The sequence below is a fragment of the Oncorhynchus gorbuscha genome, linkage group LG08 (assembly GCF_021184085.1).
Source record: "Oncorhynchus gorbuscha isolate QuinsamMale2020 ecotype Even-year linkage group LG08, OgorEven_v1.0, whole genome shotgun sequence".
Lineage (NCBI taxonomy): Eukaryota > Metazoa > Chordata > Actinopteri > Salmoniformes > Salmonidae > Oncorhynchus > Oncorhynchus gorbuscha.
The window spans coordinates 77,062,268-77,076,780 of NC_060180.1; the positions used below are offsets into that span (position 1 = coordinate 77,062,268).

Here is a 14,513-nt window from a genome sequence, read left to right on the forward strand (position 1 = left end):
TTGTCTCTGGTACATCATTCGTCTAGCCTATACTCCAAAATTAAAGAACTTCAGTTGGCCTACAATTATAGTCCATTTATCTGATTTTGTATAGCCTCGTGATAGGTTTGATTTAAAATGTTTTCTTAATGGATAGGCTAATATGACCTTTTGAGCTACAGAATCTGTCACCACTGCGTTTCAATCTCCTCTGTCCTTAATTCCTTTCACCAGTACGCAGAGAGGGGCTGACAACAGTTAAATACAATGTTTAATTGTAGAAACATGTTTCTCTCGATGTTCCCGGAAAGATTTTACTCTTGTTTCCCAAATGTAAGAACTGCAAGAACAACGTTGGGAGCCCATGGCATACAACGTTTGGGTGTAATATCAGCTGTCGCGCAGCAGAAGACTGCATGCTCCTCAAACGGCGGTTTAACGTGTGGAGTGAAATATCTATCCGACCCTGCATGAATAAAAGACGAACTGGCAGGTAAGTGGCCTCCATCTGCTATTGGAGGGCGAATAAATCGTCTCTTTCACCTGACCATCTGAAAAATCGGCCATTATAAATATAAACTAATGTGACATATTAATAAATTATTCAATTGAGAATAGTCTAATGTAGGATGGGAATATTTTGTAATACCCAAAATGCGTGACAACAGGGTGATTTTTGAGGGACCTTGTGAATGAATAAAAACATTTGGCAGCATTTGAATATCCATTTTTATATCCGGATTGACTGTTGTGAGCAGATCGTGTTAAACTACACTGAACCAAAATATAAATACGTTTTTTATTTTATTTTTAGATTTACACTTAAGGTAATCAGTCAATTGAAAAATGTACTAGGCCCTAGTTTATGGAATAAACAGGACTGAGAATAGTGATGCATCTGTTGGTCACAAGGTAGGGGCCTGGATTAAAAACCATTTGCCTCATGCAGCTCGACACCTCCTGAATAGAGTTGAACAGGCGGAGTTGCTGAATATTTTCAGGAACTGGGACATGCTGTCGATTCCAGAGCATCCTAAACATGCTCAATGGATGACATGTCTGGTGAGTGTGCAGGCTATGAAAGACCTGGGACATTTTCAGCTTCCAGGAACTGTACAGATCGTTATAACACGGTGCAGTGCATTATGCTGAAACATGAGGTGATGGTGGCCTATGAATTGCACAATAACTGGCCTCGGGATTTCACCATGTTATCTCTGTGCATTTAAATTGCCATCAATAAAAAGCAATTGTGTTCGTTGTCTGTAGTTTATGCCTGCACATACCCCATAACACAACAGTTTGTGGAGAACTCCTATCTCCCTCACTAGCTTTAAGCACCAGTTGTCAGAGCAGCTTACCGATCACTACACCTGTACACAGCCCTACTCTTCTACATTTGCTCACACTGTACACATATTTTTCTATTGTGTTATTGACTGTACGTTTGTTTGTAACTCTGTTTTTGTCTCACTGCTTTGCTTTATCTAGGCCTGGTTGCAGTTGTAAATGAGAACTTGTTCTTAACTGGCCTACCTGGTAAAATAAAGGTGAAATTTTAAAAAATCAAAAAGGTGAAATGCTAACCGCTATGGAAACAAAAGTTTAATATTTGTCTTCTTATGGAAGATTTCTGGGTTCTCTTATTTCAGCTCATGTAAATATGGGACCAACACAGATTCAGGACCAGTTCACTGTTCATCCAGAGGGAGCAGCCCTCCTCTCTGGGCAACATGGTAGGCTCCGGCTGGAGGGGCGTGTCCTAGTGCTGCTACGTGGAGCTCTGGTCAAAATTGTTGCATTGATATTTTTGTTCTGCAGACAAAAGAAACGTAGTAAACTGATTTAAAATGCTGCGATTAAGCAAACTAGTTTTGTTGCACCTGGACTACTGGTCAGTCGTGTGGTCAGGTACTACAAAGAGGGACTTGGGAAATTAATAGCTGGCCCAGAGCAGGGCAGCACGGCTGGCCCTGAAATGTACCCAGAGAGCCAACATTAATATGCATGTCAATCTCATAGCTCAAAGTGGAGGAGATAATGACTTCATCACTACTTGTTTCTGTAAGAAGTATTGACACGTGGAATGCACCGAGTTGTCTGTTTAAACTACTAACACACAGCTCAGACACCCATACATACCCCACAAGACATGCCACCAGAGGTCTCTTCACAGTCCCCAAGTCCAGAACAGACTATGGGAGGTGCACAGTACTACATAGAGCCATGACTACATGGAACTCTATTCCACAGTACTACATAGAGCCATGACTACACAGAACTCTATTCCACAGTACTACATAGAGACATGACTACATGGAACTCTATTCCGCAGTACTACATAGAGCCATGACTACATGGAACTCTATTCCACAGTACTACATAGAGCCATGACTACATTGAACTCTATTCCACAGTACTACATAGAGCCATGACTACATGGAACTCTATTCCACAGTACTACATAGAGCCATGACTACATAGAACTCTATTCCACAGTACTACATAGAGCCATGACTACATGGAACTCTATTCCACAGTACTACATAGAGCCATGACTACATTGAACTCTATTCCACAGTACTACATAGAGCCATGACTACATGGAACTCTATTCCACAGTACCACATAGAGCCATGACTACATAGAACTCTATTCCACAGTACTACATAGAGCCATGACTACATGGAACTCTATTCCACAGTACCACATAGAGCCATGACTACATGGAACTCTATTCCACAGTACTACATAGAGCCATGACTACATGGAACTCTATTCCACATCAGGTAACTGATGCAGCAGGAGAATCAGATTTTAAAAACCGATACAAACACACCTTATGTAGCGGGGGACTGTGAAGAGACACTAACACATACTAACATACTAACTAAGCTGCTGCCTTGGCAGGAACTAATGGGGATCCATAATAAACCCCAGGAAGAGTAGCTGCTGCCTTGGCAGAAACTAATGGGGATCCATAATAAACCCCAGGAAGAGTAGCTGCTGCTTTGGCAGGAACTAATGGGGATCCATAATAAACCCCAGGAAGAGTAGCTGCTGCCTTGGCAGAAACTAATGGGGATCCATAATAAACCCCAGGAAGAGTAGCTGCTGCCTTGACAGGAACTAATGGGGATCCATAATAAACCCCAGGAAGAGTAGTTGCTGCCTTGACAGGAACTAATGGGGATCCATAATAAACCCCAGGAAGAGTAGCTGCTGCCTTGACAGGAACTAATGGGGATCCATAATAAACCCCAGGAAAAGTAGCTGCTGCCTTGGCAGTAACTAATGGGGATCCATAATAAACCCCAGGAAGAGTAGCTGCTGCCTTGGCAGGAACTAATGGGGATCCATAATAAACCCCAGGAAGAGTAGCTGCTGCCTTGGCAGGAACTAATGGGGATCCATAATAAACCCCAGGAAGAGTAGCTGCTGCCTTGACAGGAACTAATGGGATCCATAATAAACCCCAGGAAGAGTAGCTGCTGCCTTGGCAGGAACTAATGGGGATCCATAATAAACCCCAGGAAGAGTAGCTGCTGCCTTGACAGGAACTAATGGGATCCATAATAAACCCCAGGAAGAGTAGCTTCTGTCTTGACAGCAGGCTCATACCTGCTGGTGAAATGTCGTACTCTCTCTCCTCCAATCGATTGATAAAATTTGTGTGCTTCCATGATTTACATTAACAACAATTATGAAACTAATTTCCATGATTTTATCATGACCTTACGAACCCTCATTTGACAACTTGGAACAAATCAATTTTATTTATAAAGCCCCCTTTATTTTTTTTTACATCAGCCGATGTCACAAAGTGATCATACAGAAACCTAAAACCACAGACAACGCATCGTGCTTCGGGCCGGCACATTTTCAATCCGAGCAATCTGGAACAGCCTACTGTCACTCACAGATTCACAGACGAGCGGCAAATTCATCTGAACAAAGAAAAATCAGGAAATGAATGCCCCCGTCATTCCGTTTTGATCAACATTTTTTTTTGCCTCGGTGTGTGAATCTGGACCAGCAATAGGCAACTGTGTTTTTATAGAGGAGCCGGTAAGCAATTCCCCAAAAATAGAAGTGCTGGTATGTCGTTCCTGACAGCTTCCACCCAAATCAAGCACTGGTATTAGCAATCCCTTCAGACATAGTGATTCAACCATTGGTGACTTGAACTCGATTCGGATTTAACCATAGGGATTCGTGACTCGACTCGGACTCCAACACAGGGGACTTGACTCGGACTCAAGGTTTAGTGAGTCGACAACAATACTGTCCTGAACATGTGAAAGTTGATTTGGTCGAACGGTTTGAGTTACTGTTGGTTAGGGGCTTTGAGATCTTCAGTAGGTAGCGATATAGAGATGGGCCTGAGAGATGTTTGCTGCTGGAGTCTATACCAGTAAATCTTCAATCAGGAAGGTCATGCCAGAGTGCAAAGGGGTGGCTTTCAAAATAAAAGTCAGGTGGAGCGCTGGGGAATCCGGTTCTGAAATACAAGGTGAAAATAAAATCCACCTTTTCTTATTTGTTTTTGGCATTCAAAAAATAAATCGAAACATGATTGTTACAGATAAAATAAATAAAAAACTGCAGATGTTAATTTGAATTCAAAGTAAATGTGTTTATTGGTCAGAAGGGGACGCTTTGGGCTGGGATTGTGCAGAATCAGATTGAGGTTATTCCACTGTTGACCGCCAGGTGGCGCAGCGACACCCGGTTCACACGCCACCGGAAAACGGCCGTTGTTGTGTCAAAAGGCGGATCTTCAACCTGCAAGTTTTTTTTTTTTTGCGTTACGGTCAAACGGGAACTGTGACATTTTCCAAAGCATCACCGTTTGAAATAATGTCACAGATACATGTTTAATTGCCGTGTTTAACTTTCAAGATCAGTTCCTTGGAACTGTAACTTCATAAAGTGCAGGTAAGAGCCAAGAGGTTATTTTCCGGGTTTGTTTCATGCTGCAAAAAGAGAAGAAGAAGAAGTAGCTGTTTTATTAGAGTGACTAGCTAGCTAGCTAATGTTAGCATGACAGCTCAATCCATCTATTCTGTGCCCGTCAATACAACTATTGTTTAGCTAGCACGATTTGATCCGAGAACTTTTCTTGATTCTCACACATCGGAATTGAATTGGACCCGAAAATATATTTAATATCGACCGGTTTAGCCACTTGTCTAACTAGTTAATATCACAGGGGCCATCTGCCCGTTAGCCTCTTGGCTAACTAGTTAATATCACAGGGGCCATCTGCCCGTTAGCCTCTTGTCTAACTAGTTAATATCACAGGGGCCATCTGCCCGTTAGCCTCTTGGCTAACTAGTTAATATCACAGGGGCCATCTGCCCGTTAGCCTCTTGGCTAACTAGTTAATATCACAGGGGCCATCAGTCCGTTAGCCTCTTGGCTAACTAGTTAAAGCTAGTTAATATCACAGGGGCCATCAGCCCATTAGCCTCTTGGCTAACTAGTTAATATCACAGGGGCCATCAGCCCATTAGCCTCTTGGCTAACTAGTTAATATCACAGGGGCCATCAGCCCGTTAGCCTCTTGGCTAACTAGTTAATATCACAGGGGCCGTTAGCCTCTTGGCTAACTAGTTAATATCACAGGGGCCATCTGCCCGTTAGCCTCTTGGCTAACTAGTTAATATCACAGGGGCCATCAGTCCGTTAGCCTCTTGGCTAACTAGTTAAAGCTAGTTAATATCACAGGGGCCATCAGCCCATTAGCCTCTTGGCTAACTAGTTAATATCACAGGGGCCATCAGCCCATTAGCCTCTTGGCTAACTAGTTAATATCACAGGGGCCATCAGCCCGTTAGCCTCTTGGCTAACTAGTTAATATCACAGGGGCCGTTAGCCTCTTGGCTAACTAGTTAATATCACAGGGGCCATCTGCCCGTTAGCCTCTTGGCTAACTAGTTAATATCACAGGGGCCATCAGTCCGTTAGCCTCTTGGCTAACTAGTTAAAGCTAGTTAATATCACAGGGGCCATCAGCCCATTAGCCTCTTGGCTAACTAGTTAATATCACAGGGGCCATCAGCCCATTAGCCTCTTGGCTAACTAGTTAATATCACAGGGGCCATCAGCCCATTAGCCTCTTGGCTAACTAGTTAATATCACAGGGGCCATCAGCCCATTAGCCTCTTGGCTAACTAGTTAATATCACAGGGGCCGTTAGCCTCTTGGCTAACTAGTTAATATCACAGGGGCCATCAGCCCGTTAGCCTCTTGGCTAACTAGTTAATATCACAGGGGCCGTTAGCCTCTTGGCTAACTAGTTAATATCACAGGGGCCGTTAGCCTCTTGGCTAACTAGTTAATATCACAGGGGCCGTTAGCCTCTTGGCTAACTAGTTAATATCACAGGGGCCATCAGCCCATTAGCCTCTTAGCAGTGAGTGTCACACCGACTGATCTGCATGTGATGTCCGCCCCGTGGGCCTTTTTTGATGATTGAATAGTAGCTTCCTTCACTAAATACATTACATCCACATAGTAACTGTTTTGACATGCTGGGGTTTGTTGGTAGCTAGGCCATTCATAGAAGATAATCTATCATTAAAGACAGTACAGGAGGTGTCAACTCTGTTCTTAGCGCCTGTTGAAGGATACTTACCTGATCTGGCCTCGTTGTTCATCAGTGCTCATTAAGAAATGTGAGTTGGGAGTCGTCTTGGTTACATGGTTAGATGTGAGGGTGTCTTAACAGAACATTATTACATTCTGTAGACTTCAACAAGCCCAAACAGATTTTTGTTTCAATATGCTTTGTGTTGTAGTCACGACAGACAAAAGATAATAGTTAAGTCAACTTTCCAATGCATCTTGTCAACCATCACATCCAGTACATGAAGACGGTAATTAACGTTTGGTTTCCGTTTCCTGTGTAACATCAATATTGTTATCTGACTGTCCATTACATTAATTTGTTTTTAAAATTTTAAATGTACATTCACACAGTCGTTCAGGTGTTGAGATCTGCGGATGGCCCTACCAGACTGTGTGTGGGGCGGGTTTATTTCATCAGGAGGGGCTTGACCTGAGATGTCTGGATCTTTTTGTTGAGGTGCAGCGTTCACCTATAAGGTTGTGTTCCGCACCCTGCTGGGTGTCAGCTGGTGCTCTGTTTACTGGCTCTGTGTGCGGAAATGCTCCTCTACTTCTCTGCTCTTCCTCAAAAGGTCTCCTGTTCTGTCTTCACGTCGTAGGACCTTTGTTCCACAGGTCTGACTGCTATGACCCTCTGCCACCACTGTGTCTGTCCTGTGAGTGGCTGGACTCTCGCCCTGTCATCTCACTGGCAGCTCTGTGAGATCCTCAGCAGAGGTGTCGTAGTACGTTGCCCGTCTCTGCGGTCTTTCTGTGAACTTCTCCAGCTGACGGTTTTGTCATCACCGGTCCCAGCAGATTTTCAGTCATTAGCAGTAGTGTCTGTGTACGTCTTCCCATGAGCACCATGGCAGGGCTGCTGTCTGTTCCTTGTGAAGGGTATCCCTGTGATCCAGCAGGGCCAGTTACGGGTCAGAACCTGCTCTCTTTGCTTTTGCCATCAGTCTTTTGGCTGTTTTCACTGCCGATTCCACTTTCCCATTACTTTGCAGGTATCCTGGAGACTATGTTTTAAAGTCCCAAACCTTGCTGAAACTTGGGAACTCGTCTGATGAGTACTGAGGACCATTGTTTGTGTACAGGATGTCATGTATCCCATAGCGTGCAAAGTATGTCTTCAGTTTTTGAATGACCGTTTTCGACTGTCAGGGCTCTGCTAGCTGCTCCTTCTCTATCTGTGCATACCCTTTATCAATCTCTGTCAGGGCTCTGCTAGCTGCTCCTTCTCTATCTGTGCATACCCTTTATCAATCTCTGTCAGGGCTCTGCTAGCTGCTCCTTCTCTATCTGTGCATACCCTTTATCAGTCTCTGCCAGGGCTCTGCTAGCTGCTCCTTCTCTATCTGTGCATACCCTTTATCAGTCTCTGTCAGGGCTCTGCTAGCTGCTCCTTCTCTATCTGTGCATACCCTTTATCAATCTCTGTCAGGGCTCTGCTAGCTGCTCCTTCTCTATCTGTGCATACCCTTTATCAATCTCTGTCAGGGCTCTGCTAGCTGCTCCTTCTCTCTGTGCATACCCTTTATCAGTCTCTGTCAGGGCTCTGCTAGCTGCTCCTTCTCTATCTGTGCATACCATTTATCAATCTCTGTCAGGGCTCTGCTAGCTACTCCTTCTCTATCTGTGCATACCCTTTATCAGTCTCTGCCAGGGCTCTGCTGGTGTATGCTATTGGTTGTCCTCCCTGCATCAAGGCTGCTCCTAACCCACTCTCTGAAGCAACACACTGTAGTACAGCTGCTCTGCTGGATTGTAGTATTTCAGCAGAGGGGTCTGCAATGGTATCCCTGATTTTATTGATAGCCAGCTGCCACAGTGAGTCCTTGTGTGTTAGCTGATTTGATTGATAGCCAGCTCCCACAGTGAGTCCTTGTGTGTTAGCTGATTTGATTGATAGCCAGCTCCCACAGTGAGTCCTTGTGTGTTAGCTGATTTGATTGATAGCCAGCTCTCACAGTGAGTCCTTGTGTGTTAGCTGTCGCAGTGGCTCACAGCGCTCCGTGGCGTAGCTGCAGAACTTGACTATGTAGGGACACCGTTTGTAAATTTATCAGTTATTCAGCACTTTTGCATACTCAGACTGAATTTCCGAACACACTCGAAATGGTTACTTGCCTTTTTAAGACATGTAGCTAGCTAGCAAAACAATTAACGTAGCTAGGTAAACAACATGTATGATCATACACGGCACGTAGCATTAGCTAAAGCGCCAGCCAGCTGACATGATCTAGTTAAACAACAATGAACATAATGCCAAATCATGTCATACTACCCTGCGTGAATCTGCTGGGAACTAACCAACCAGATTCAATGTTAGCTAGCTAACCAACCAGATCCAATGTTAGCTAGCTAACCAACCAGATTCAATGTTAGCTAGCTAACCAACCAGGTTCAATGTCAGCTAGCTAACCAACCAGGTTCAATGTTAGCTAGCTAACCAACCAGGTTCAATGTTAGCTAGCTAACCAACCAGGTTCAATGTTAGCTAGCTAACCAACCAGGTTCAATGTTAGCTAGCTAACCAGCCAGGTTCAATGTTAGCTAGCTAACCAGCCAGGTTCAGTGTTAGCTAGCTAACCAGCCAGGTTCAGTGTTAGCTAGCTAACCAACCAGGTTCAGTGTTAGCTAGCTAACCAACCAGGTTCAGTGTTAGCTAGCTAACCAACCAGGTTCAGTGTTAGCTAGCTAACCAACCAGGTTCAGTGTTAGCTAGCTAACCAACCAGGTTCAGTGTTAGCTAGCTAACCAACCAGGTTCAGTGTTAGCTAGCTAACCAACCAGGTTCAGTGTTAGCTAGCTAACCAACCAGGTTCAGTGTTAGCTAGCTAACCAACCAGGTTCAGTGTTAGCTAGCTAACCAACTAGGTTCAGTGTTAGCTAGCTAACCAACCAGGTTCAGTGTTAGCTAGCTAACCAACCAGGTTCAGTGTTAGCTAGCTAACCAACCAGGTTCAGTGTTAGCTAGCTAACCAACCAGGTTCAGTGTTAGCTAGCTAACCAACCAGGTTCAGTGTTAGCTAGCTAACCAACCAGGTTCAGTGTTAGCTAGCTAACCAACCAGGTTCAGTGTTAGCTAGCTAACCAACCAGGTTCAGTGTTAGCTAGCTAACCAACCAGGTTCAGTGTTAGCTAGCTAACATTAAGCTCTAACAAGACATGCATACAAATAATACCATACACCTAATGTTAGCTAAACTCAGTTCTTCACAATTCCTGACATTTAAAAAAAATTAGTAAAAATTCCCTGTCTTAGGTCAGTTAGGATCATCACTTTATTTTAAGAATGTGAAATGTCAGAATAATAGAGAGAATGATTTATTTCAGCTTTTCTTTCTTTCATCACATTCCCAGAGGGTCAGAAGTTTACATACACTCCATTAGTATTTGGTAGCATTGTCTTTAAATTGTGCAACTTTGGTCAAACGTTTCGGGTAGCCTTCCACAAGCTTCCCACAATAAGTTGGGTGCATCTTGGCCCATTCCTCCTGAAAGAGCTGGTATAATTGAGTCGGGTTTGTAGGCCTCCTTGCTCGCACATGCTTTTTCAGTTCTGCCCACAAATTTTGTATAGGTTTGAGGTCAGGGCTTTGTGATGGTCACTCCAATACCTTGACTTTGTTGTCCTTAAGCCATTTTGCCACAACTTTGGAAGTATGCTTGGGGACATTGTCCATTTGGAAGACCCATTTGCGACCAAGCTTTAACTTCCTGACTGATGTCTTGAGATGTTGCTTCAATATATCCACGTAATTTTCCTTCCTCATGATGCCATCTATTTTGTGAAGTGCACCAGTCTCTCCTGCAGCAAAGCACCCCCACAAGATGATGCTGCCACCCCCATGCTTCACGGTTGGGATGGTGTTCTTCGGCTTGCAAGCATCCCCCTTTTTCCTCCAAACACAACAATGGTCATTATGGCCAAACAGTTCTATTTTTGTTTCATCAGACCAGAGGACATTTCTCCAAAGAGTACGATCTTTGTCCCCATGTGCAGATGCAAACCGTAGTCTGGCATTTTTATGGCAGTTTTGGAGTGGTGGCTTCTTCCTTGCTTAGTGGCCTTTCAGGTTGTGTTGATATAGGACTCGTTTTACTGAGACAGAACGCATCTCCTTCCTGAGCGGTATGACGGCCGCATGGTCCCATGGTGTTTATACTTGCGTACTATTTTTTGTACATTACATTTACATTTAAGTCATTTAGCAGACGCTCTTATCCAGAGCGACTTACAAATTGGTGCATTCACCTTATGACATCTAGTGGAACAGTCACTTTACAATAGTGCATCTAAATCTTAAAGGGGGGGGGGTGAGAGGGATTACTTATCCTATCCTAGGTATTCCTTAAAGAGGTGGGGTTTCAGGTGTCTCCGGAAGGTGGTGATTGACTCCGCTGTCCTGGCGTCGTGAGGGAGTTTGTTCCACCATTGGGGGGCCAGAGCAGCGAACAGTTTTGACTGGCCTGAGTGGGAGCTGTACTTCCTCAGTGGTAGGGAGGCGAGCAGGCCAGAGGTGGATGAACGCAGTGCCCTTGTTTGGGTGTAGGGCCTGATCAGAGCCTGGAGGTACTGAGGTGCCGTTCCCCTCACAGCTCCGTAGGCAAGCACCATGGTCTTGTAGCGGATGCGAGCTTCAACTGGAAGCCAGTGGAGAGAACGGAGGAGCGGGGTGACGTGAGAGAACTTGGGAAGGTTGAACACCAGACAGGCTGCGGCGTTCTGGATGAGTTGAAGGGGTTTAATGGCACAGGCAGGGAGCCCAGCCAACAGCGAGTTGCAGTAATCCAGACGGGAGATGACAAGTGCCTGGATTAGGACCTGCGCCGCTTCCTGTGTGAGGCAGGGTCGTACTCTGCGGATGTTGTAGAGCATGAACCTACAGGAACGGGCCACCGCCTTGATGTTGGTTGAGAACGACAGGGTGTTGTCCAGGATCACGCCAAGGTTCTTAGCGCTCTGGGAGGAGGACACAATGGAGTTGTCAACCGTGATGGCGAGATCATGGAACGGGCAGTCCTTCCCCGGGAGGAAGAGCAGCTCCGTCTTGCCGAGGTTCAGCTTGAGGTGGTGATCCGTCATCCACACTGATATGTCTGCCAGACATGCAGAGATGCGATTCGCCACCTGGTCATCAGAAGGGGGAAAGGAGAAGATTAATTGTGTGTCGTCTGCATAGCAATGATAGGAGAGACCATGTGAGGTTATGACAGAGCCAAGTGACTTGGTGTATAGCGAGAATAGGAGAGGGCCTAGAACAGAGCCCTGGGGGACACCAGTGGTGAGTGCGCGTGGTGAGGAGACCGATTCTCGCCACGCCACCTGGTAGGAGCGACCTGTCAGGTAGGACGCAATCCAAGCGTGGGCCGCGCCGGAGATGCCCAACTCGGAGAGGGTGGAGAGGAGGATCTGATGCTTCACAGTATCGAAGGCAGCCGATAGATCTAGAAGGATGAGAGCAGAGGAGAGAGAGTTAGCTTTAGCAGTGCGGAGCGCCTCCGTGATACAGAGGAGAGCAGTCTCAGTTGAATGACTAGTCTTGAAACCTGACTGATTTGGATCAAGAAGGTCATTCAGAGAGAGATAGCGGGAGAGCTGGCCAAGGACGCCACGTTCAAGAGTTTTGGAGAGAAAAGAAAGAAGGGATACTGGTCTGTAATTGTTGACATCGGAGGGATCGATTGTAGGTTTTTTCAGAAGGGGTGCAACTCTCGCTCTCTTGAAGACGGAAGGGACGTAGCCAGCGGTCAGGGATGAGTTGATGAGCGAGGTGAGGTAAGGGAGAAGGTCTCCGGAAATGGTCTGGAGAAGAGAGGAGGGGATAGGGTCAAGCGGGCAGGTTGTTGGGTGGCCGGCCGTCACAAGACGCGAGATTTCATCTGGAGAGAGAGGGGAGAAAGAGGTCAGAGCACAGGGTGAACGTGGTACCTTCAGGCGTTTGGAAATTGCTCCCAAGGATGAACCAGACTTGTGGAGGTCTACATTGCTTTCGGAGGTCCTGGCTGATTTCTTTTGATTTTCCCATGATGTCAGGCGAAGAGGCACTGAGTTTGAAGGTATTCCTTGAAATACATCCACAGGTACACCTCCAATTGACTCAAAATGATTTTTAATGACTCCAACCTCAGTGTATGTAAACTTCCCGACTTCAACAGTATCTGTAACCTAGAGGACAACCAGTGGGTCCGTCTCCTCTATACCACCCACCTGGTAGTGTGGTGGATGGGACTACCAGCTCTCTGTAACCTAGAGGACAACCAGTGGGTCTGTCTCCTCTATACCACCCACCTGGTAGTGTGGTGGATGGGACTACCAGCTCTCTGTAACCTAGAGGACAACCAGTGGGTCTGTCTCCTCTATACCACCCACCTAGTAGTGTGGTGGATGGGACTACCAGCTCTCTGTAACCTAGAGGACAACCAGCGTCTCCTCTATACCATGTTTCTTGTAGAATAACAATGTCTGTATTTCTATTTTCTGGGTTCCTGCTTTTCAGGCCAAAGTCAGATCACCTATAAAGGGTGTGGCCAGGGTTTGTTTGAAGGGGGTCTAGGTTGTTGGGGATGTGGTCTGGTCCTTTTGGTGCAGGTCCTCTGGGCACGGTGTCTCGCTGGTCTGGGCCGGGTGTCTCGCTGGTCTGGGCCGGGCGTCTCGCTGGTCTGGGCCGGGCGTCTCGCTGGTCTGGGCCGGGCGTCTCGCTGGTCTGGGCCGGGCGTCTCGCTGGTCTGGGCCGGGCGTCTCGCTGGTCTGGGCCGGGCGTCTCGCTGGTCTGTTGCTCCTGTGTGAGGTGTTGGGACTACGGTTGAGGTTGACGTCCTTCAGGGTCCTGGCGAAGGTGGGGACTGTTGTCTTGTAGAGGTGGATTTGTTTTGTACTTGTGCGTATGAAATTAGCTCAAATTCTTGTCTGACTGAACCACTGATGAATGAATGAATTTTTTTGTTTTGCTTTGTTAGGCTCTGTCTGTCTGAGAGAAGGACCCCATATGACAGACACCCCCTAGTCTAAGGGTATGCTGTACGGTAGGGATTGGTGCACATCGAACAGCCCTCGTCTAAGGGTATGCTGTACTGTAGGGATTGGTGCACATCGCGTCAGCCCTCGTCTAAGGGTATGCTGTACCGTAGGGATTGGTGCACATCACGTCAGCCCTCGTCTAAGGGTATGCTGTACGGTAGGGATTGGTGCACATCGCGTCAGCCCTCGTCTAAGGGTATGCTGTACCGTAGGGATTGGTGCACATCGCGTCAGCCCTCGTCTAAGGGTATGCTGTATGGTAGGGATTGGTGGACATCGAGTCAGCCCTCGTCTAAGGGTATGCTGTACCGTAGGGATTGGTGCACATCGAGTCAGCCCTCGTCTAAGGGTATGCTGTACGGTAGGGATTGGTGCACATCGATCAGCCCTCGTCTAAGGGTATGCTGTACCGTAGGGATTGGTGCACATCGATCAGCCCTCGTCTAAGGGTATGCTGTACCGTAGGGATTGGTGCACATCGATCAGCCCTCGTCTAAGGGTATGCTGTACCGTAGGGATTGGTGCACATCGAGCCAGCCCTCGTCTAAGGGTATGCTGTACCGTAGGGATTGGTGCACATCGCGTCAGCCCTCGTCTAAGGGTATGCTGTACCGTAGGGATTGGTGCACATCGATCAGCCCTCATCTAAGGGTATGCTGTACCGTAGGGATTGGTGCACATCGATCAGCCCTCGTCTAAGGGTATGCTGTACCGTAGGGATTGGTGCACATCGATCAGCCCTCATCTAAGGGTATGCTGTACCGTAGGGATTGGTGCACATCGAACAGCCCTCGTCTAAGGGTATGCTGTACCGTAGGGATTGGTGCACATCGATCAGCCCTCGTCTAAGGGTATGCTGTACCGTAGGGATTGGTGCACATCGATCAGC

At 46.5% G+C, this 14,513-nt stretch overlaps 1 pseudogene; it reads left to right on the forward strand.

Moving 5' to 3' along the window:
- Positions 1–4,751: 4,751 nt before the first annotated feature.
- LOC124042199 overlaps positions 4,752–14,513 on the forward strand; it is a 57,971-nt pseudogene continuing 48,209 nt past the window's right edge.